Source organism: Poecilia latipinna, unplaced genomic scaffold (assembly GCF_001443285.1).
Source record: "Poecilia latipinna isolate Pla-1442-1.1 unplaced genomic scaffold, P_latipinna-1.0 Scaffold23, whole genome shotgun sequence".
NCBI classification, from domain to species: Eukaryota; Metazoa; Chordata; class Actinopteri; order Cyprinodontiformes; family Poeciliidae; genus Poecilia; species Poecilia latipinna.
In genome coordinates this window covers 568,153-589,561 of record NW_015112639.1, presented here as the reverse complement: position 1 = coordinate 589,561, position 21,409 = coordinate 568,153, and the positions used below count along the sequence as shown (strand labels likewise).

General features: G+C 38.4%; 2 long non-coding RNA genes across 2 annotated transcripts in view; one reads left to right on the top strand and one right to left on the bottom strand.

Annotated features, from left to right (window-relative positions):
* The window catches only part of LOC106950065 (uncharacterized), a 107,857-nt gene that overhangs the window by 61,517 nt on the left and 24,931 nt on the right, over positions 1–21,409 (top strand). The window lies entirely within an intron of this gene.
* LOC106950079 (uncharacterized) lies at positions 5,903–9,000 on the bottom strand. The gene is made up of 3 exons (XR_001425524.1): positions 8,925–9,000; positions 6,312–6,545; positions 5,903–5,993 (listed from the first exon to the last, which is right to left on the bottom strand). It is a non-coding gene; the product is annotated as an uncharacterized LOC106950079 (long non-coding RNA).

Here is a 21,409-nt window from a genome sequence, read left to right as displayed (position 1 = left end):
CAGCCCTAGCATAAATGTATAAAAATACAATGTTAAAAATAAATTAACTCTGCTGCTCTCTAGTGGCGAAAAGCCGTAATGTTGGCTGGTAACAATCGGAATGCATTGTGGGAGATGTAGTTTGTAGTCAATTCGTGCTCAAAACCTATTTTAAGACAACCATTGGCCTATAAAATGCTGGGGCGGGCCACATAAAATGACATGGCGGGCCACATGTGGCCCGCAGGCCTTGAGTTTGACATATGTAACCTAAACTGACAGGTTGGGCATAAAGAACATTCATCAGAGAAGCAGCCAAGGGGCCCATCATAACTTTGGAGGTGCTGCAGAAATTCAAGATAAATATTAGTTGTGCACTTCAGATATTTCTCAAAGAAAAGTAGTGTTTAACAAAGCTGCAGTTCTGTAGTCAGTTGACCAAAAGCCATGTAGGTAGTTGCAATAAATATGTGGATGAAGGTACTTTGATCAGACTAGACCAACATTGACAATCCTGGAAGAAAACCTGTTAGATGCCCTGAAACACTTGAAGCTGAGGTGGAGATTCAAATTAATTATATTGTCAGAGAAACAGTAGGATAGTTTACATCAGAGCATATTTATGTGTTTGAAAGGCCCTATTAAAGTCAAGACTTGAACATTTGCAGTGAGACATAAAAACTGATGTTCACAGATGCTCTCCGGCCAATCTCCGGCTTGTGCTGTTCTGCACAAAAGTCTCTTCAGTCTCTAGTGGTACAAAGCTGGTAAGGCAAGCCAGTTTTATGTGGGTAGTACATTTTCAGGAGGAAGAAAATGTACTTTCTCCCAGATGTAACTTTTAAGGTTACATCTGCAACCTTAAAAGTGTTGCAGATGTAAGTGCAGTGAAATGTGGTTCTACAAACAATTGACCTGGACTCATTTTATTTCCACATCAGAATTGCAGTATTCACCCTCCTGTGTTGCTCTAACATGCAAATACTCAAATTACATTAGGGTTTGTGTTTACAACACAACCAAATATGGGGTAAAATTGTCAAGGGGTAATGCACTACAAGACACTGTGCTTTAGGCTGAACATTTCTATATTTCTGTACGTGAAAGAAGAATGAGCAGGACTTTACTTTGTTTCTTGCTTATCTTCCTGTACAGAGGAATTTACAAAGAGACACAAGTAGTACTTAGCTTGTGTGTAGGTATAGACAAACCCCTGAGGAATGAAAGCTATGGGAGGACATTTTCAACATTTTCATCCAAGCATGTGTGTAAACCACCTTGTTTTTTAGATGCGTGTGTGTGTATTTCGATGGGTCCTGTGGCTCTGGGCTGTCCTCTAACCCTGCCTGTAATGGTCCATGCAGGCTCGGCTTAATGGGGTAGACACTGGTGTCAACTTCATTACTTTGCATCTATCGCCAAGAAGAAAAGTCTCTCCTCGCTCGCACTTTGACCACGCTTCGTTAGTGTCTCCTGCCCCCTTTGCCTTTCTCAAACCTCTAAAAGGAAATGTGAAACACTTTCAGAAGTACACTGATGAGATAATTTAGCTTCAAGCTGATTCAGTTGTATTTACTTCAAATGAGGCTATTTGGAGACGTGTCAAATAAGGATTAAAAATCCAACTATGGCTTATACATAGCACACAATCTGCAAATTGCAGAACTTCATGATTTGTGTCTACAAATAGGTAGATGGTCCTGAAATGAGGGCTTTAAGGAGTACACAACAGTCGTAGTTTGTTGCAGCCTTGGTTTTTGGGTCAGAATTTCATACACTTATGGTACAAAAGGCAAAATATACAGATTCTAAATGCCATCTATTTTCATCTATTTTAAACAGAAATAAGACCTTAGAAAAACAAATCAGTCTCATTAATGAAAAGACTTTAAAGTAGCAGGCTATCCATTACAAGGCAGGATTTGTCTGCTAACTTCACTATGTTTGATTTAACTGTTCTAAATTACAAGCATAAATTTGCTGAATTTACAAGAATCAGAACGCATTTTCTGTTCAGTGAACTCACCATTCCCAGGAGCTAGCAGGTTGCTGACCCCAATTCCTTACCGCATGGAAGATGTTCTTATGACAAGTTAATACATGTATAACCTCTAGTTGTCCTGTAATAAACATGATAATAAACATGATACTCTGGCCTTGCCATTCAAATCAAACAACAGTTATTATAGAAAAGCGACATTGCCTCTGAGAGATGCATTGGTTACCTTCCAGGTCCAAGATTCTGTTGTGATGGACGATTCAGTTTGAGGAGTAACTTAAGATTCCTGTTTAAAGAGACTGGCAAACCAAGCCAGCTCCTTACAGCAAAGGCCTGATTAAAGCAGCATTAAAAAAGATTAAAGAAGCACTTCAGGAGAGATGTTTCCCTAGACCATACAGATGAAGACGCATGGTTCTATATGTCCACTGCAGTGTTTCTGTCAGTCATCTTTCATCTCTTGGCCTGTGCCGATAGGCAGAGAGCGAGCAGCAGGCGGTGTCATTCTGTTCTAAAGTCCCTAGTTAGGCATGCATATATTCCTATTATAGTCAGTGCTCCCGGAACAAGACAACAGAGAGCAAACAGAATGACCTTGAAATATTTATCCCCAGCTTCGCTTCGGAGAATTAAGTTTGGTGTCAGGGGCAACTCGCAGCTATCCAGTTTCACTTTGTGTGGAAGGGTACGTGCCTGCGAACACAAAACCCACACACATACACACGTCGTGTCCTCCTTTAGCCGGCTGTGTAGAGTGAGACAAACGGCTCATGTACCATCTTGCAGTGTTGAATATTGAAAGCGGTCAGGGAGGCAAGGCTTTGATTGGGACAATAAAGGCTGATGAGCAGGATCTTAGAGCATGGGAGAGGAGAGCATGCATGCTTGTGTATTTGTGTGTGTGTGTGTGTGTGTGTGTGTGAGTGTCACAGTGCAAGAGAAAAAGCCAAAACCATGAAGTGGATGCCAAGAGCTGCTAGGCCCAAAATACTGTTACTTTGTTTTAGTGTGTGTGTGTGTGTGTGTGTGTGTGTGTGTGTGTAGAAGGGAAAAGGATGGTTAAGAACGGTGCAAATGACCCAATCTGAGTGAATGTGGGTCAGACACGAGACTTGCTAAAGTTGTAGGTTTTAATTTCATGACCCACGATGCCTCTTTGTGCCTCCCAGTTATGACGTCCAGTTAATAGAGACTGATTACAGACTGGTATCAAAAGGTATTTTTGTAGTTTCTTAAACTAATTATTCGACAGATGCATCCCTAGCAAAGGGGACTAATTGGTGAAACAGTTATGACGGCACAAACAAGACATTTGAGCTGTCAGAAAATTGGTGGGGTTAATTTGAAGGCAAACCAGAGAGACAGAAAACCTAAGATTTGTGTTATAATTACCGTTGAACCATAAAATACTAATTATGAAAGGTCAAAGATAAGTTGGAAAGTGAAGCTGTAAACTGACTTTATGATTATACCTGACACTTTGTGTTGCAACTGTAAATAATAGCAAACTCAGAGTTTACTGAATTAATAAAAAGATTTTGACTCTCAGGCAAAACTTAACACAACAATAATTTGTGATGGTTGACTGGTTATTTTTTGTAACTGTGCTTCTTGGTTAAAAATCTTGTACCACTGGAAAACTTACGTATTGATACTTAAATCTTTGTGAGGAAAATGCAAGTGAGTTGAACTTTTTTTACTTTTTACTATGCTGTTTTACGCTTTTGCTAGATTTATATGCATGCTCCTTTTTGCTGGTGTATGATGGTCCATTTAATGCAGCCTGAGTTGTCTGGACAGAGGTGCTACCTGTAAATGTGTGAACAAATCCACTAAAAACGAGCTGCTAAAATATTATCACTTCTTATTTTGTATTGTCCAGCTTTAAAAATTGAACAAATAAGGAATAGATAAAAAAAATAATAATAATCTTGAGTTCATGAACTCATCAGACCAAAATATTACTATCTAAAATTGCAAGAATGCCACTTGCAGATTGGCAGTGAGTGTGTGAATGAAATCACAAGGAACTAAAAAACATCCGTCTCCTTCATCAGGGTCCACCATCTGAAAATGGAGACAGTACAGCACAACTGTAAACCAACCAAGACTTGCTAACGGAAACAGACAGCTTGGCCGATAACATCACAAATCACAGAAGAAGCCAGGAGCCCCCAGATGTGTCCGGAGGTGCTGCAGACAGAATAACTGTTCGCAGCACTTTTTAACATTTCAAGTGGTATGGACACTTTATCAAAGTACAATGTATGTACTGACAGAACATTTCGGGAATGAAGTTCTTAATCATGCACAAATTTAGTGTAACCTTTTTATTTTAAAATCCAGTCCCCCTGCATGTCAGACAGAAATCAATATTTTTCTTTCCTTTCGTAAAATTCTTCACAAAGTTTAAATCCCAGTCCTATTTTACAGTTACGACCTTTCAACCCCCGATGATGAAGAATCACCAGCAACTTCTTGATATATATTTAGATGTTTTGCTAATGATCCATCACAGAATATCTGAAGGGACATCTGTACAGAAGATGCATGATGGGATGCCTTGCCAAAAGCCTCTTTGTTGTACTTATGTAATTGTCATGTTCATTGGGAATTTTTTATTGAAACAATAACAAAGCACATGTCCACAAATTAGCTTCACTTTCTCCCATTCAACTTCTCATTGTCCTCAATGCCTGTGAGGGCTTAGAATAATGGATGATTGGAGAGGAGAAAGGAATCAGTGAGAAGCGTGTGTGTGTGTGTGCGTGTGTGTGTGTGCGTGTATGCATGCAGCCTTTGGCAGTGTGGTAAAGAAAAGCCTCCCAGATTGTTTGAGCCCAGTGGAAGGAAGCCTGCCAGTTTCTCCACCACCGGGACTCTCTGACCTGCGCTTGTGTTTGTTTGTGTGTGTGTGTGTGTTTTTATTATGATTGTGAAGCCTTCGTATGGTTCTGTATGCGTCCCAATCTCTGTACATTTATATAGAGCGTGTGAATGCGCATACTTGTGTTTCCGTCCATTCCTGAGCTTGGTCGTTGGCCATGTGCACCTGTGTGTTGTGGGTGTAGGTGAGTGTGTACATGTGTGGGAAGCAAGCAGATGAAGAGAAGACTCGGCGCATATTCAGCGTGATCTGAAGCCTCACCTATGTCAATATATTTAGTGTACAACCCAGCTCCGTTTCTCATTATGCATTCTCATCTACTGCTCGATGTTGCGAATCTCACATCTCAATTAGCCTCTGTGTTCTGGACATAATCCAGCATTATTTGTGGCAAGCAGCGGGATATTAAAGCAACTAAAAATGGCATCAAAAGCAAGCATGAAGAGCAAATAATAGTTTTCCTCATAAATATGAATGCCATGACATTATTTTGTTGCGTGTTTTTATCTTTCTGTTCTGCGTGTGTGGCTAAATTAGACATGAGTGTGACCATTAAAAGGTTATTTGGCTGTTATAATGGCTACTTGCAGCTTTTTGGGAGATTATTGTCCTGTTGATGACACATTTTGGGCCAAGCTTCAGCTGTTGAACAGATGGCCTCACATCTGACTCTGGAGTACAGAGACATTCACAGTTTACTCATTGACTGCAAGGTGTCCAGGTTGTCTGGTTGAAAGACAAGCCCAAACCATCAACCTTACAACTCCTTGCTTGCCAGTTGGCATGAGATCTCCACACACCAGACCTTATTTCAATAGTCTTGGTCTATATCTATGTTGTTTTTGGCAAATGTTAGCCTGGCATTCATGATTTCCCAGTTTGAGAAGTGTGAATGTACTTGAGTTTATTTAAGGAAAAAAAAAAAAAAAAAAATCTGATGATTAAATCTGAGATTTAAAAAAAAATTAGTGGTGAATAAAATTTAATTCTGCAAAATTTCCACCATCGCATTTAGTTAATATACACCTGTAAGCTCTTGATCAGAAAGGTGCCAAATCTCATGTCTTAACAGAAATGATGATGGTTTTGAAGAAGAGCTGGTACTCTTCATTTGTAATCCTGTGGAAGCTGCAAAAATTAGCTTTTCTGAGTTCTTAAAAAATATTCTTCCCCTAAATTCAAATGCTTTCTGTTACATTGTTGAAAGTTTCTCACATGGCTGTAGCCTTCAAAACTCTGTTTCTTAGAATAAACCAACCCTGTTGAAAACAGTGGCAACTTTTAGGAAAGAGTGAATGTCTTATTCACAAAAACAAAATTAGCCACGGGCAATTTCAAACTCATGCCGCTCTGATCTTTAAAACAAGAAGTCTCCATGGCTATTACTCTCCAGTGAGAAAATTTACTATTTTGTGATTTAGCTAAACTGACTCTTTATACACTTACCTCCTCTTTGAGTTGGTATCGTTAAGATGTTTCGATCTGCCAGTGTAAGAGTCGGATCAAAGCCTTGCTGAAGGGCACCTTGACAGTAGCTGCTCAAGGAGGAAGCAGCTTTTCTTTGACATACTTCAAGTTTTAAAATGCAGCCAGTGCCTTGTCAGCATAATCTTGGATCCTGGCCCAGAGAGTTCTCCTTAATCTTGCATTACCATATCTGCTATGGAGAGCCATATGAACCTGTGAAATGGGAGCAGAATCCCAGATACATACACAAGTGAATACACACACATTTTACCCGCTTACTGGACCCTTTGTTTTTGAGTGGGCTTTTATTGCGTCTGACATGATGTAAATTTCCCTCCAAAGTGTGCTGCTACTACAATACCCTTTATGAAACTTTCAATCTGACTTCTTACTGAAGAGTAACAGATGAAAAATAAAAGTCTTTGACAAAGCAAACAACTGTAATCATTTTTTTTCACAGCCAGTGCATAAATGCCCTATATTTATAAATGTAAAATCAGAGGCATATTCAATAACTTTTTGCAGCTCTTCACAGTTATTCTGAGCAGCTGCAGCTTGTTCCATTTTCATAGAGATGGTTCATTCATCATTAGATGGATGTCTGTTCATGTAAAACTTGTGGGTCACCATTTTCTTGTACGGATATTGCTTTTTCTGATGGTATTGTAATAAAGCTGCAAGAAGAAAAAAGAATCAAGGTATCTGCAGGATAAAGCTGATTTTGCTAAAATACATCCTCATGAGGCACAGAGCCTGATGGTGTTTTTTTTTTTAGCTCGTTGGACATGGTGGCCACCTTATTGAGTAAGAAATTCCTGGCAAACCTCAAAGAATCACACATGGTTATATGTTATTGAATCTGAAACTGCAATTAATTGATTGATGACTTTACATCCAGAAATGTGAATTTCTTGTTGCCCTATGGCATTTATTTTGCCTACGCCTAAGGAGCGATTTAATAAACCACTAACTCTGAAATAATTTATATTTTTAATTTACATTCCATGGAAAAACACACAAAATCTGGAAGTTTATTAAGACTGAACCGCATATTGTATTGAATCCCTTTGATTGTTTAGTGCAATCAATCTGTTTTGTGAGTTATTCTGTTGTAATATTATTGCCTTTGTGTAGATTTCGTGTTTATGTAGGTGTCTAATTACATATTATTATAAATCCCAGCGGGTTCAAATTGCTCATTTGACAATTTGAGCCTCTTCTTTAAAATAATGTGTTACAGATTCTTTTGGAGAGATTTGTCCAGAAGTAATTTTTATGCTGAGTTTATACTTTAAAGTTAAGCTCTTTTTTTTTTTATTAAAAAAAATCTATTGGTCAGTTAATCAGACATTTTGTTCAGACTTCTATCCCTACTTGAATGGTCCAATTTTCACATCAGTATTTAATTTACAGAGCAGTGAGAGCAGCCCAGGTGTAAGAACATTAACAATGGCTCTTTTCTATTCCTGAATCCCAGCAAGTCACAGTGACACTGAGCTTTTTATACAAGGTAACAGCACCCTGCAAAACAAACAGCTTCATGGAATTGAGCCATTTTGTGTTTCTGCTTTTGTATTACAGCGTCTTTTGTCAAAAATAGCCTGAAGAAATTGTCTTATCTGGGAAAAACAGGTCTGCTTCTTTTCTGTTTTGTTTTCTTATTAAATGGTTCAATTTTGGAGGGAACTCTTCCAAAAAGAGCTGTTAATCTGAAGCTACAGTTCCGGTCAGAAGTTTACACAGACTCATCGTAGGCATGAATGTCATATCAATTTAGGGCTTTTAAGGATTAATTTGAGCTCTTCTTTTCCAATGCTGAATGATTATACAACATACACCTGCAAGTATTTAACAAAAAACAAGGATCATGTCACCTATGACATTTTTTAGTTGGAGAACAGAAAGTAATTCATGAAATCAAGTAAATCTGCAACTTGAAATAATCTAATGCATGAAGAAGGATATTTGGAAAATTTAAGGTTTTTTTGGGATCCAAACAGATTGTGTTCAATCCCATCCATGAATTATATAGTTTCATCTATCCAATTCATAGAATGGACTCACAAAGTTTCTAAGGAGAACATTTGTGAATCCAAAGTTTCTTCTTAGCATTTTCATTTTTCAAATCATATCAATAAGGAAAAACACAATTAAACTCACGCTTTTTGTAAAACCCTGAGTGCTTCTTCTTAAATCATAAAGTTTGTTCATGTTTTGTTTTTAATTGTTGTGCAACTTTTTCACAAAAAATTTTATCAGTAATAACAAAAGAAGCAATTGAATTATTTACAGTAAGCAGACACACACATTTTACATTTAAGGCATTAAATGTGTAGTCATTGATTTGAAGTAAATTTAAAGAAATTGAAAAATATATTTTTTTCTTTATATTTTATTTTTTATATCTTCCATTTTCGTCTTTTGGCGTTATGCCGGCATGCCCTTAAAGCCTGCCAGTCTATCAGAGGACAAACTTTTTTCATCAATAGTTTAGAAATATTTCAGAAGATTGCTAAATTTACCCCTGATGGCCATTAAAAGCAATGAATGTAAATGTTTAGCCTATGAAAGCCTTTAGTGTTGTACACTGACCTGTCACAGTAAGTCCATCTTGCTTTCTCCAACAGCGCCAGACAGCTGACAGTAGCCTTCTCCTTCCTTTCTCATTTTCACTCGCTGTGATAAAGAGCATATGTGAGTTCTCCGTCGCAAAATTACCCCCCAAAGCTATTCTAACAATCCACCCTATGTGGGCGTACATTTCACGATCGCTCTGAATCAAAGGTGGTGCTGGCAGGCAGAGAAGTTGACCGGGAGAGGGGAGAGATGTTTTACGTGTTAACCTCCGTTGAAAGGCGAAAGTACGTGGCAGCAGTCACACTGGGACATCCAAGTAGCCTGTAGCCACAGCAGGGATCAGCTGTCCGCTTGCTTTTCCAATGTGCAAGCCTGCCAGCAGATGTGATTAAACAGGCTTTGATGAAATAAATGCAGCTATTGATTCGGAATGGGTGTGTGACTTTCCGGCCCCCAAAATCTACCAAAAGCAAATGTGTGGAAGCAGGAAGGAGCTTTGCTTTTGAACCCATGTCCATCACCGACAATGTAGGGATGTACTTGCTTCGTAATCTTTGACAGCATTTCGGCAGAAATAGGTTCCACATGGAAGAAGGTGCGCTAATACACAGAGTTAGCACACCAGTCTTTGCTGGTCCTCTTCATGTCCATAAGATCTGAAAAGCTGGTCTGTAGATAAACAAGTTTTGTGGGAGACCTTGTGTATGATGCTAGCATGCTCTCTCCGACCCCCCGAGTTTAAACTGTAAAACGTCAATAGCCAACCTGTAAATGACAGGCACAAAGGGAGTGCGTTTAGCTGTGTGGCTGGTTCTTAAAAAGGTCACACATCCACACCCCCAAACCACAAACACACACAAAGGACAAGGATGAAAACCTTCATGCAATTTTGTGCAACTAACTCTGCTACTGAGGCGCCTCAGGTTTTGCTTACTTGAATATTTTTATCAAGTGATGAAATGAGTTGGCGGAGCCTCTCAAAACCCATAAAATAGACACCAGAGTGCATTCTCACAACCAACAGAAACTTAAAACTTGCTTCACTAATGCTTTTTCTGTCTTTCAAAGCTAAAATTTTACAAAATGTTACATGTAACATGTGAATTTTAAAAGATTTGTGCTCTCTTGTAGAGGAGCAGTCAAGTTTCAGTGAAATTTCACTAGTTTTTATTTTGCCAAACAAAAAGAATATGTCCAAGCTTCTTTCAATCCGGTTTTAAATGGTTAGATGGGTTGTTGCATGAATTAAAGCATGTGAGAGGAACACCAGTCACTATTTTTTGAAGTATGAGAAGGTAGATAAACTGGTAGTAAAACAATTATTGATTAGCAAATGAAAATATACACAAGTACCAAAGCCTACGATTATACACTACACACCAGACAGTGAATATAAAATCCAATGGTCAGTATTCAGTGATAAATAGTGTCCAGTCATTAACATACTCCTCAAGAGCTGGTGGATTTGTTTGCCCTCTTGAGGCCAAGAACAACGTTTGTTCTGACCAGGACACCATAAGTGCTGTGCTAGTTCACCCTCAGATGGTTGATGATGCAATTCTTAACCATGGGGTGTAGCATTGATGATTAGTCACACCTCTTTTGTTGTCCAACACATTACAGATTATTTCTAAAATTACATGAAACATGTATTTTATATTATGAGTATGTCCTTTTGCAGAATTACAGTTTTTCCTCATTTGATCCCATCCCATCAAGCATGTTGGAAGTAAAACATGATTAGTGCCAATGCAGACAACTGAGCAAAAATATTTCATAAAATGTGAGATGAACTGATGTCACATAATCTCTGTTTGCAGAGATTGATCTGATTGGTCATAGCTTATAGGCTCAACCAGTGTAGACAACCTCACTGACTTCTTATATATATTTTATCTCTCCTCCCTCCACAATCATCCCTTCATCTCCATCTCACCAGGCATGTGCTTGATGAAAGAAAAACAGAAACAAGAAAGTGAGAAAAAGAGGGAGACGGATCGGATTTCCATTCCACGTTGGATCACTGGAACGGAGTCTAAAACCACAGAGCGTACTGGCACTGGACAAAAAGGCTGGATTCAATAAATATGTGGACTAAGCGCTCCTATTCAGACCCCACAGTATTGAATTCCTTATTTAGGTCATTTACACTGGGCAAAATTGATACAGTATGAAGCTCAAATCTCTGTCTTTGCCCTTCTAAATAAAAAAAAGAGAGATTAGAGCACAAAGCCAGTGTGTGGGAGTGCAGGAACGGGCTGCAAAGGATGAAGAAGCCATAAAAGAGGGAGTGGAGACTGTAAATGTTTGTGTATTCTGGCAAAATAAATGACAGGGTGAAGAGTAAAAAACAAGAAATTAGAGAGCAGGAATGGAAAGCTGAAACAAATTGAATGAAAGGCCTGGACAAAGTGATCAAGGGACACGGCAACTGTGTTTGCCGATGCACGTGCAAGAAAACCACTGGCATTTTGACGTTTTATTAGAACCTCAATGAGATCTGCAGAAGACAATGCTCCTTTGCCTCCTCGTTTAGCCTGATCTTAATTGGCCATTAGATTGAAAAATAGCTGATACCTCCTCTCCGCTCCTCTTCTCGTCCTCTTCTTTTCTCCTGAGCAGCTTTGCAGCTGATTAGACCTTTGATTTACCAATAAACACAAAGAAACAGATTAGCTTTAGAGCTCAAGCACTATCAGACAACCTAAACTGTGTCAGGAATAGAAAAATCCTCACTGAAGCCTCAGTGCTGAGTAAATGAAGCCAGATTTTTACTGGAACAGTTTGAATTTAAGCTGAGGTTAGAAGCTGACTGCTACACAGAGATAACTTTCTTCAAATCTTTGCTTGTGTCTTCTTGCGTGTTGCTAGCATGTGTTCCTTGTGCATGGGTTTTCTATGGGTACTCCAGGTTAACAGACCAAAATCATGCATGTTGCATTTATTCATCAATCTAAATGTGATGAGCCAGGGAAAAAGCAGGAACAAATCACCAGGGCACAAACAGAAAAACATAAATCTCTGAGAAAACAGTGATTTCCTTTTATTTTTTTGCCTTATATCTCAGCTGATGTCATGAAGAAATCACCCTATGCTTTAAAATCTTAAAATGATAAATTTAGTGTTTGATTTCAGCTTGTTTGCAGAGAAAATGTTCCGGGTGGCGAAATGCACAGCTGATTAACATGCCGTCTGCGTGGTTATTCATTTTACTGTTCTTGTCGGTTTCTGCCAATAAGGTGGACATCTGAAAGGAACACATGGCGACTTAAACCTGCAGGTACTTCATGCTATTTAATGAGGACACCTGGTTGGGTTTCTGTTACTGAACAAAGATGGACCAAGCTGAATGCGTTGCTATGGCAGTGCTTCTCAACCAAAGCTTACGCAAAACTCACTTCAGATTCTGAATCAGAACAAGCTGAAGCAGAATAACGAGACGATAACGACTGCATTACTTTGGAAAACATTCCATGTTTCCAGCTGAAGATGAGGACAATGAAGAATGCTTTGTGGACTCGTAGGGAAGGAGCGAGGACACAACATGGGAGACAGTGAAGTCTACAGGAATGCTCTTCAGTTTCTCATTATAGGGTGAGTTTTACAACGTTCATTGTTTTTGGTCGGATATAGGAACAAATCTTTTTAAACTATGACCTTGTTCATAGAGTGCCAACATTCAAATGTTCAGATCTTGTTTTTATTTCTATGATGCATACATACAAATGTGAATGTATGTGGATACGTACATGCACATGCACATGCACATTTGTGCACCAGGTACCACTTCAGTGGCTGCTGATAGCCTCCAGCCCCCTGCAATAGTGATAAGTTAAAGAAGGTTTAAGCAAGAAGACCTCTCTAATTTGATAAAAACTTTTCACTTTTTTTTGTTACGTTATCATTAGCATGACAAAATCAAAGACTGAAACTCCATTCCCTCTTGCCAAACCATTCCAAACTCATATTGACCTTCTGTTTTTGTAGCTCTTATCTTCCAAAGCTGCAGATGACTGCACTCCATGCCTTCTCTTTTTTTTTTTTGGTTTTCTGTTTGTTTGCTTTCTTGTTTTTTTTTTTCTCTCTCTCTCTCTACAAATCTCACACTGGGCTCTTATGATAAATAAGACTTTACCCACAATGAGTGGAACTCAATCAGTGCTTGTGTTGGCTGAGAGTGGGAAAGACAAGGATAATTACTCACTAAATAGGCAATCACCGAGGTGGCGCCCACACAATCACGCCAGTGTGTGTATTTTGGGGAACTTCCATGAAGCTACTGGCCAAAAGTCTTGGAAAACGGAGAACTGAGCAGTGAAGTACAAGGAGTAACAGTGCCACCATTATAGTACCGCAACTTACAGTTAAAAGTAGGGTTAGGGGTCAAGGTTAGTCATGTGCTGGGTCTGTCTTATTAATATACTTGCTGCCTGGTTTCAAATGGCAGAAGAGATGGGGCAGTCTTTGGATACTGCCGATTATGTGTGGCTCAAAAAAATATACCAAAGTGCTCTTATGTGTATATGATGCTTATGATAAGAAAAATATGCTTGGAAATTAAACCTAACCTCTAATCCCTTTACCATTTAATATGGGTTGATGATTGAGCTTCTTCAACTCTGTCAAATCTTCTGATTTAATGCATTTTGTGGGTTTAGTAGTGAACCTCCCTACCCCCACATTCAGGGGAATCTCCCTCTGATTCTTTTAAAATAATCAAATGATACTTTATTCAGCACATGCACAAGCAAAATGCCTTGCTTGTACATCTCAACAATCCTGATAGGCGGAAAAATATAAAAGCTTTTTTTTTTTTCTATTTGCCATCATGACAGGGTAAATGCCTGATGAGAAAGGATGTTAAAGTACAGACTTGAGCTTGTTAGGACTATGGTCTTAAACCTTTGATCAGCTGACTACACAGGGGGTTTAGTTCAAATGCAATTTTCAATTGTTTGACAAAATTTCTTCTCCTTTACTCCAGTTTTTTTATACTCTGTTGTTAGCCATTTTAACATCTGCTTTCAACCTGGTTATGATCATCAACTCATAAGACTTGTTCTGGAGTGTCTGTCGCCTCTGGTTTGGCCTTCAAGGTGTTGCTAGTGTTGCTGGGTACGTCCATTTTCCCCTTATTGACTTGTTTTCTCTGCGACCCTGTCTGGGCTGCTTTACAGTTAGAAACAAAATGGATGTAAAGTCTCCATATTTCCCATGTTTCATTTAGTTCCTAAAGTTTTTCTTCCTTTTCAAGTTACTGCATGCAACTTATATGCAGTTATATCCAATGAAATGCCTGTTCAGGACTTTAAAATGACCGTTTACATTATTTGCACACATGAATAAAAACACAACTAAAGGCTGAACACAGCTGACGCCTCTATCACTCAGTCCTCATTATGTAGGATATCAATTTATTTGGAAACATGCAACATGAATGTCTTTGACTGAGATAGCATAATTGACAGATGTATAATGTAAAACATTTATCTGTAATATGCTTTCAAGTAAGCTGAATGAAAACAGGAAAGCTTTGATAAATTTTACATTACTTTTGCTCAACAGTCTAACAAGTACAAATGGTGCTTATCTGCTTTGAATAAAATATAAATCTATCAAAAACAGACTCGGTATCATCCTTAGACAGGAGCTGAACATGTATGCTGGATTCTGTTTTATTATTGAGCAATTATTATTTGGAATCTGACCAGCAAAGATAAGTTTCTTTGCATTGGTGAAGCATTAAGTCTGTGAGAGATTACTCAGCTTTGGCATGAATATATAAATTATTAAATTGCTATATATTTTTAAAAAAATGGAAATGCTACTGGCTGGTTGATGGCCAACAGTCATCACTATTTTCTTGTAGAATTAAGGCCTGATATTTAAATGCAGGTGAACTGCTTACTGTACTCCTAATTGCCTTTAGATACAAATGTATGTATGTGTGTGCCCTTGTATTTGCTACATTGTATGTACCATTTTCCTAACACACAATTTGTTTGGGGGATTCATACTGAACTGTGACTTTGTTGGTTCATTTTATTATTGTATTTGTATCTACTTTTAATATTTTTACTGTTGGTATTTTTTTAGTTTTAGTTTAGTCATTATTTTATCTTTTTGTTGCTATCTTAGTGAGTTTGTTAGACAAAGTAAATAAATCTAATGTTGAATTATGTTGTTAGTCAACTGTATGATAGAGAGAAGTTGTCTGAATTTATTCCATTCATTTGTATTTTCTTGCTGTTCAGATAATGCCAGTGCTGGACTTATGCTTTAGTCTTTTATTTATAAACAACATAACTGAGTCTAAAGTATTTGGGGGGTTTTTTTGTTGTTTTTTTTATGATCAAGCTGTGCTTTAACTTTTAAGAAATTGGATCCATTTTACTATTACCCAAAGTTTACAGGCATTTTACTGTTGGGGAAAAAAATGACCAAAATTAATATTTTTGTTACATTTTAATTTGAGCTCCTTTTATTTCATTTGTCCACGAAGTTGCGTGCATGTGCAAAATCATTGTGTTTGCATTTGAGCTGGGTATTGATATTATTGAGGTGTTACTTCCTGAGAAAGAAAGGCCAGACCCTGGAATGATTTAATCAATACGGGAATGTTCTCCGTAATGAAGTGTGTCAGCTTCTTAACAGGACTAAAACCTTCATCAAGTCAATGAGAAGGACAGAGGTAAACCTGAGGCCCACCTGAATAATCACGCTGGCTTATTGACTGGACCAGAGACGAGGCGAATGCCAAACACTGGCCTGGTCTGCCACGCAATCAGACAGAAACATTCAGGCAAAGATCTGTTAGTACATCTCAGTTAGGGTTTTCATTTTTTGGAGAACTTTCTGTGTTGATGAGAACGTACTTCATAAAGTGATCTGACTGTTGAAAACCGTTTTAGTACTCCTCGCTGCAATTCAAATTCTACCAAGAAAAGAGCTTTAACCTCTTTTGGCTCTACTTTGGGATAAAACAGCACAAATAAATCTGAAAAAGGTTTATTTAAAAAAAAAAAATCTCCTTTTTTGCTTGGTAAATGTTTTTGCATATGTAATGATTTGATAATAAGTAATCAACATGTTAGTTGCCCATACAATACACTAAAACAATTTTTGGATTCAGTCATTTTAATCTAATATCCCCAAATAAGATCCCGTTTACCCAGCTGCCTTCAGGAGTCACCTAATTCATAAACAGATCAGTCAGTGATACAGTTGTGCCCAAGCTGAGCAGGGTTAGGATATGGAAGAATATCCCAAACTTTAAACATCTCATGGGTCAATCATCATATAAAAAAACAAAAAGAGATTGGCACAATTGCAAAACATCTAAACTGACAACCAGACAAGAAGAGAATTAATCAGCAAGGCAGCCAAGATCCACAGCTCAGGTGGGAGAATTGTTGACTAGACAAATTTTAGTTGTGCAATCCACAAACCTGGTCTTAATGGAAGAGAAACTAGAGGAAAGATCAATTTAAAAGAAAAGCTAAAAGTAGGTTTAAGTTTGCAAGAGGCACTGTGAGGAAACACAAGACATCCTGGAGAAGGTTCTCTAGTCAGACGAGGCCAAAGCCATAAAGCCAACAATGCACAGTGGTGGCAGCGCAGTGATGTGAGACGCGTTTCCTTGGTAGGAATAGGGAAGCTGGTCAGAGCTTCTTGGAAGACGGGTATGTGCAAGCAAAATCAGAAACACAAATCCTGAAGGTTTTATGGAAGTTAGAAACCTTGGGTGTTGGCTTTCTTTCTCCCACCATAAATGCTGATCAGTTGCAACCCTTCAACATGAGCGCCAGAGATGGAAGTGTTATGTGACAGCACTGTATATTCACATAAATAAACATACAGTGAAGATTGTGAACAGTGAATAATAACACCAACTGATCTGCATATGAAAACAGTGTGATACATAAGCTCTCACTTTCTCAGTATGCAACACAAATGCGTCCTCACACACACACACGCACACACACAAACAGAAAACCTGTTCATCACTTCTGTCTTCACTCTTTTTTCCACCACCCTCCCTCTCTCCTCTCTGTGTCGTTCATTGATCTCTTTCTCATTGGACTCATCACTCTGCATTCTCTGCAGACAAAGAGCAACCACAGGATGACAATCACATTAAAGCATACAATCTATTTATGGCTTTGCCTCATATTTCAACTCCATTATTTCTCTCTCTCTCTTTCTCTCTCTCTCTACATTTCCACACACATAAATTCTACCTCTCTCTCGTTTTTTTGGTGGTAGTCTGTGATGATATAAATGCAGGGGTTTTAGTGATAATGAGTTTTTAATGAAAAATGAATTATTTACTGTGGCTGTAGGACAGAAGACAGAAAAGAAAGAAGAGCAGGTGATATCAAAGCCTTGAATGTAATGCAATCATGGAGTTTATTGGAGTTTGCTTTGGATACACTGACTAGGCAGATTAAAGCAGATTACTTTGTATATTTGATGAACAAAGACATTTTTAATTAGTTTGCTTGGACCTTCGGAGAAGTGAGGAGAAATGTATGAAGGTGATATGACCAATGTACGTCTTTTTGAAACAGTGATATGTTTTACACACATAGGGAAGAAAAAAAAAAAAAGGTTTTAAATCCCATTATATTTGTACTGTGCACACCAAATCCCACATATGTAGTTGGAGCTTAATCCAGTAAATGTACCTCCTGCTTTTTGCAAATGAATTTACTTTTAATTTAACATAGTTTATATACGTTCTGTTTAATGACAGGGTTTTCTTTTGCAAAGCCTGTCATGTGTCATGTGTTTTCTGGGCATATAGGGCTATTTTATAGCACCGTCAGTCAAGTAACTGTTACCTTCAGTTGTTACAAAAATGCTGTAAACCTCAAAATAACTTTGACTTTGCAATTTGATGCCTTGAAACTGGCCTCTGTCTCTGAGTAGTTTCCAACACTTTGCTTCCAATACGTCAGCATAACGATGCCATTTAAAACTGTTCTAAGGATCGTTGGACTGAGAAGTAGTTTGTATGATAATCTCATCATTTCCACCTATTCATCTATCTAGATAGACTCTACTTTCACAACAGGAAGAAACCAAGTTCTAGGTTTTGTGTAACTTTGGAGAAGTTTGGTGCAAAAACTTCAATGTCCCAGTCCATGTAACAGCTACAACAGATCATTGTTACGATCACTTTAAAGTACATTAGTCCAGTCCACTGTTTTATGCCATGCTTTAGTGCATGGAGCGAAATCTCAAATCTTGTTACACTTGTTCAAACCAACACTTTGGGCAGAACGTCAAGCATAAAGAGAAAAACACAAAGCTCTGTTGTGCTGACTCTGCTAAAACAGTAGTACATTTCTAGGTACAATTTCACTGTGTCATACAGATGCAGGAATATCTCTTTCAACTCTGACTTTAGATACAGATGAGCTCAACGTTCGTGATGAGAAAGATGCTGAACGACAAATCCCCAGTGATGGCAAGCAAATCCTGGCAACTCTTATGTAAGGAGGCAAGAAAAAAATATGCCAACAGTAAACATGTTGGACTCAAATTTAACTTTACTGTAAGTAGAGACTACATTATGAGAAGATCAGACCCTCAAAATGTTGTCATTATGATTCGTGATGCATTTCCAAAGGCAATATCAGACTTTCACTATTTTTGTTTAAATTTTTATTACTGCATTGTGATCTATCTATCTATCTATCTATCTATCTATCTATCTATCTATCTATCTATCTATCTATCTATCTATCTATCTAATTTGTGTTGCTGACAATGTTTTAGGAATTCAGTGTCTGGATGCAAATGGGTTTTATACAACGGACATCAATTCAATAGAGAAATGTCGTGATGATTTTAATAGTAAGAGCAGACTGAAGGAATTGATCTTCATTACTCAGTGAGCACATGACATTTCAACCAAAGCCTTGAGCATCTAACCCACCTATCTCCTCTCAGCCCCTTCGCCCCCCCATCTGATCTTTTTTCCTCCTTTTTTTCCATTCTTCGTTTGACCCATGAACACTTACTTGGCTCCACCTTTTCTGTGTGCATTCAGCTCTCGCTGCACTTTGTCTCAGTGTCATCTCAAACTTTAATTGCCACCTCTCTCCGCCAGCCTTTATTTTGATTATATTTTTCTCCTCTATCTCTCAACCTGTCAGACTTTCAGACGCACACTCCCTTCATTCTGCCTCTTCAACTTTGTTTTCTGACTCAGTCACTAACTCACAGACAGCTGCGCGTGCACAAACACACACGCACAAACAACCCCCCCAAGCCACTGGTTCCCATGGGTCAGCCAAGTATTAGCTTACTTGTTAATACTTGGACAGCTCGGGATCAATACTTAATCAACAAGTAATGGGATTCCTCAGTCATCCCATATGATCTTTCAATAAAGACTTGAATCTCTTCTCATCCAGACCTAACCACACCTCCCCCACCCCGTATACGTGGGCATAACCGTGGACGAGGGAGGGTGAGAACGTGAGAGTGAGAGATCCATCTTATTCTCACCAAGCAGGTGGAGAAGGCGCTGGAGGCAAACTGTGCACTGCAAGAGTGTGCAGATCAAATTAGACTTGTGGGTTTGCGGATGGGCAGTATGCTACTTTTTTTTTTTTTACTTTTTAAAATATCACACACATCATAAGTAATTCTAACTTTTGACTGCATGCTATGCTGTACTAATTAGGATTAAAGGGATTCGACCCCAGTATGGATCACAACGTGGTTGTCCTTCAGTCAGAAGATTGTTGTTTTATTTCCTAAATTATCCCCAGATAAGATTCTGAAATGTATTTAAAATCTTGATAAAACCACTTGAGGGAATAAAACAATACTAGTGGAAATGCTCAATATGAGTTGCCCATAGTACGATCAGATGAGCTACTTTGAGACTGTAAAACATTTCCCTCTTCTTCCTTGAATCGCACATTCAGTGTCCTGCATTTTCTGATTTCTGTTTTGTTTTCGTCATTTTTCCAACTCAGCTGTCACCAACGCAAGAGATTTTATTTTTCATCTGAGCGTTTTGTTTATGCGTTTATGTGCCAGAGTTTCTCCAGTTCCTCTTCCACATTTTCAAGTCCTTCTTTAAGTAAACCATCAACTTTATATGAACGTCTCGTCTTGTCATCACAGGGAGACGGTGAGAAACACAATTTTGATTCCTTGGTATCAAAAGTTGAATTGCCTTTATTTTGAGAATCCCATCTGGGTGTCATTTTACCATGACAGGGTACCTTTGTGGTGTCAGTCTTTTAGCCTTGTAAAATACACAGCAAGTATCACAGTCAAATCAGAATAGTGTGGAACAAATGATAGAGGGAAAGAAACAGACATAGATGTCCTTTGCTGCTGTGTGTGGGTGTGTGATTCATGATTTTAGGAACACATATTGCATGATTCAATAAATAAAAAACAAAGGATATTTCAGACTTCCTTTGACTTAGAAGTGACTTTGATTCTGGTCCAAAGTGCAACAGCTCTAAAGTTATCCCAACCATGGGGCTGTGGAACACCAGCTTATTGCCCTAACTGGGTACTTCTGCAGTTGTTACTCTTTCTCCTGAAGCTACAAAGTGTAATTGTTCCACCAATCATTGGTATACAGGTTAAAAATTATGGAGGTTTATATTTACTACTTCTTTGCTCTCTTATCTCCATCAGAAGAGCTCATTATAGCAGCTTCTACAAGATTTGAAATGACTTTACTTTCTAAATTAAAACCATTTGGAAACAATTTGAGGTCAGTTCTATATCAGACTGCTTTCACTGTTTTTGTTTAAGTTTGTATTACTGGATTATGAACTGTGCTGTTGAGATGGGGCCCCATGTGTCTCCTCAGATCACTGAAGCTACAGCTTAATATTCCTTCAATAGGATCAGTGGCCCTCTCTACTTAGGTTTATGTATTTCACATAAACAGCATACCTTTGGATGTGACAGCTTTGAACACACGCGACTCACTGCCAGAGTGAAATGATAGGTTTCTGGAAATTAAGCTAAGGGGCAAAATATTCCAGGTTGCAAAATATAAACGTACCTTTAGCTGTTTAGGCCGTTCACAGTGCAAACTCTCTGTAGGGTAACATATGTCAGCAGTCTGCTGCCTTTAGAATTGAACATAATTTACAGAAGGAATATGTATGTATATGCGTGTGTGTGTCAATGTTTTTATACTAAAGTTATCATAGTAAGTTGCTCAACATATGTTGCTGGTAAATGTCCAGGAGGGTGATGTAAAAAATGTAAATGCACCATAGAAAAAACAAACAAACCCTGTGCTGCTGCATTAGGCTGAGCAGCCTTCAACATGAGCGCAGTGAGATAAATCCCTGCAGAGGCTCATGCTAAACATCTTGAACCTGGCTACAGCCAGCACAGTTACTGTAAACAGGCTTTGTGTCACTATTGTCATATCACAGCGTCATTAATATACATGAGACGCCGAGGCCTCTAAGAAGCTTCACAGAGCGCAAAAGCTGGCAGATTCT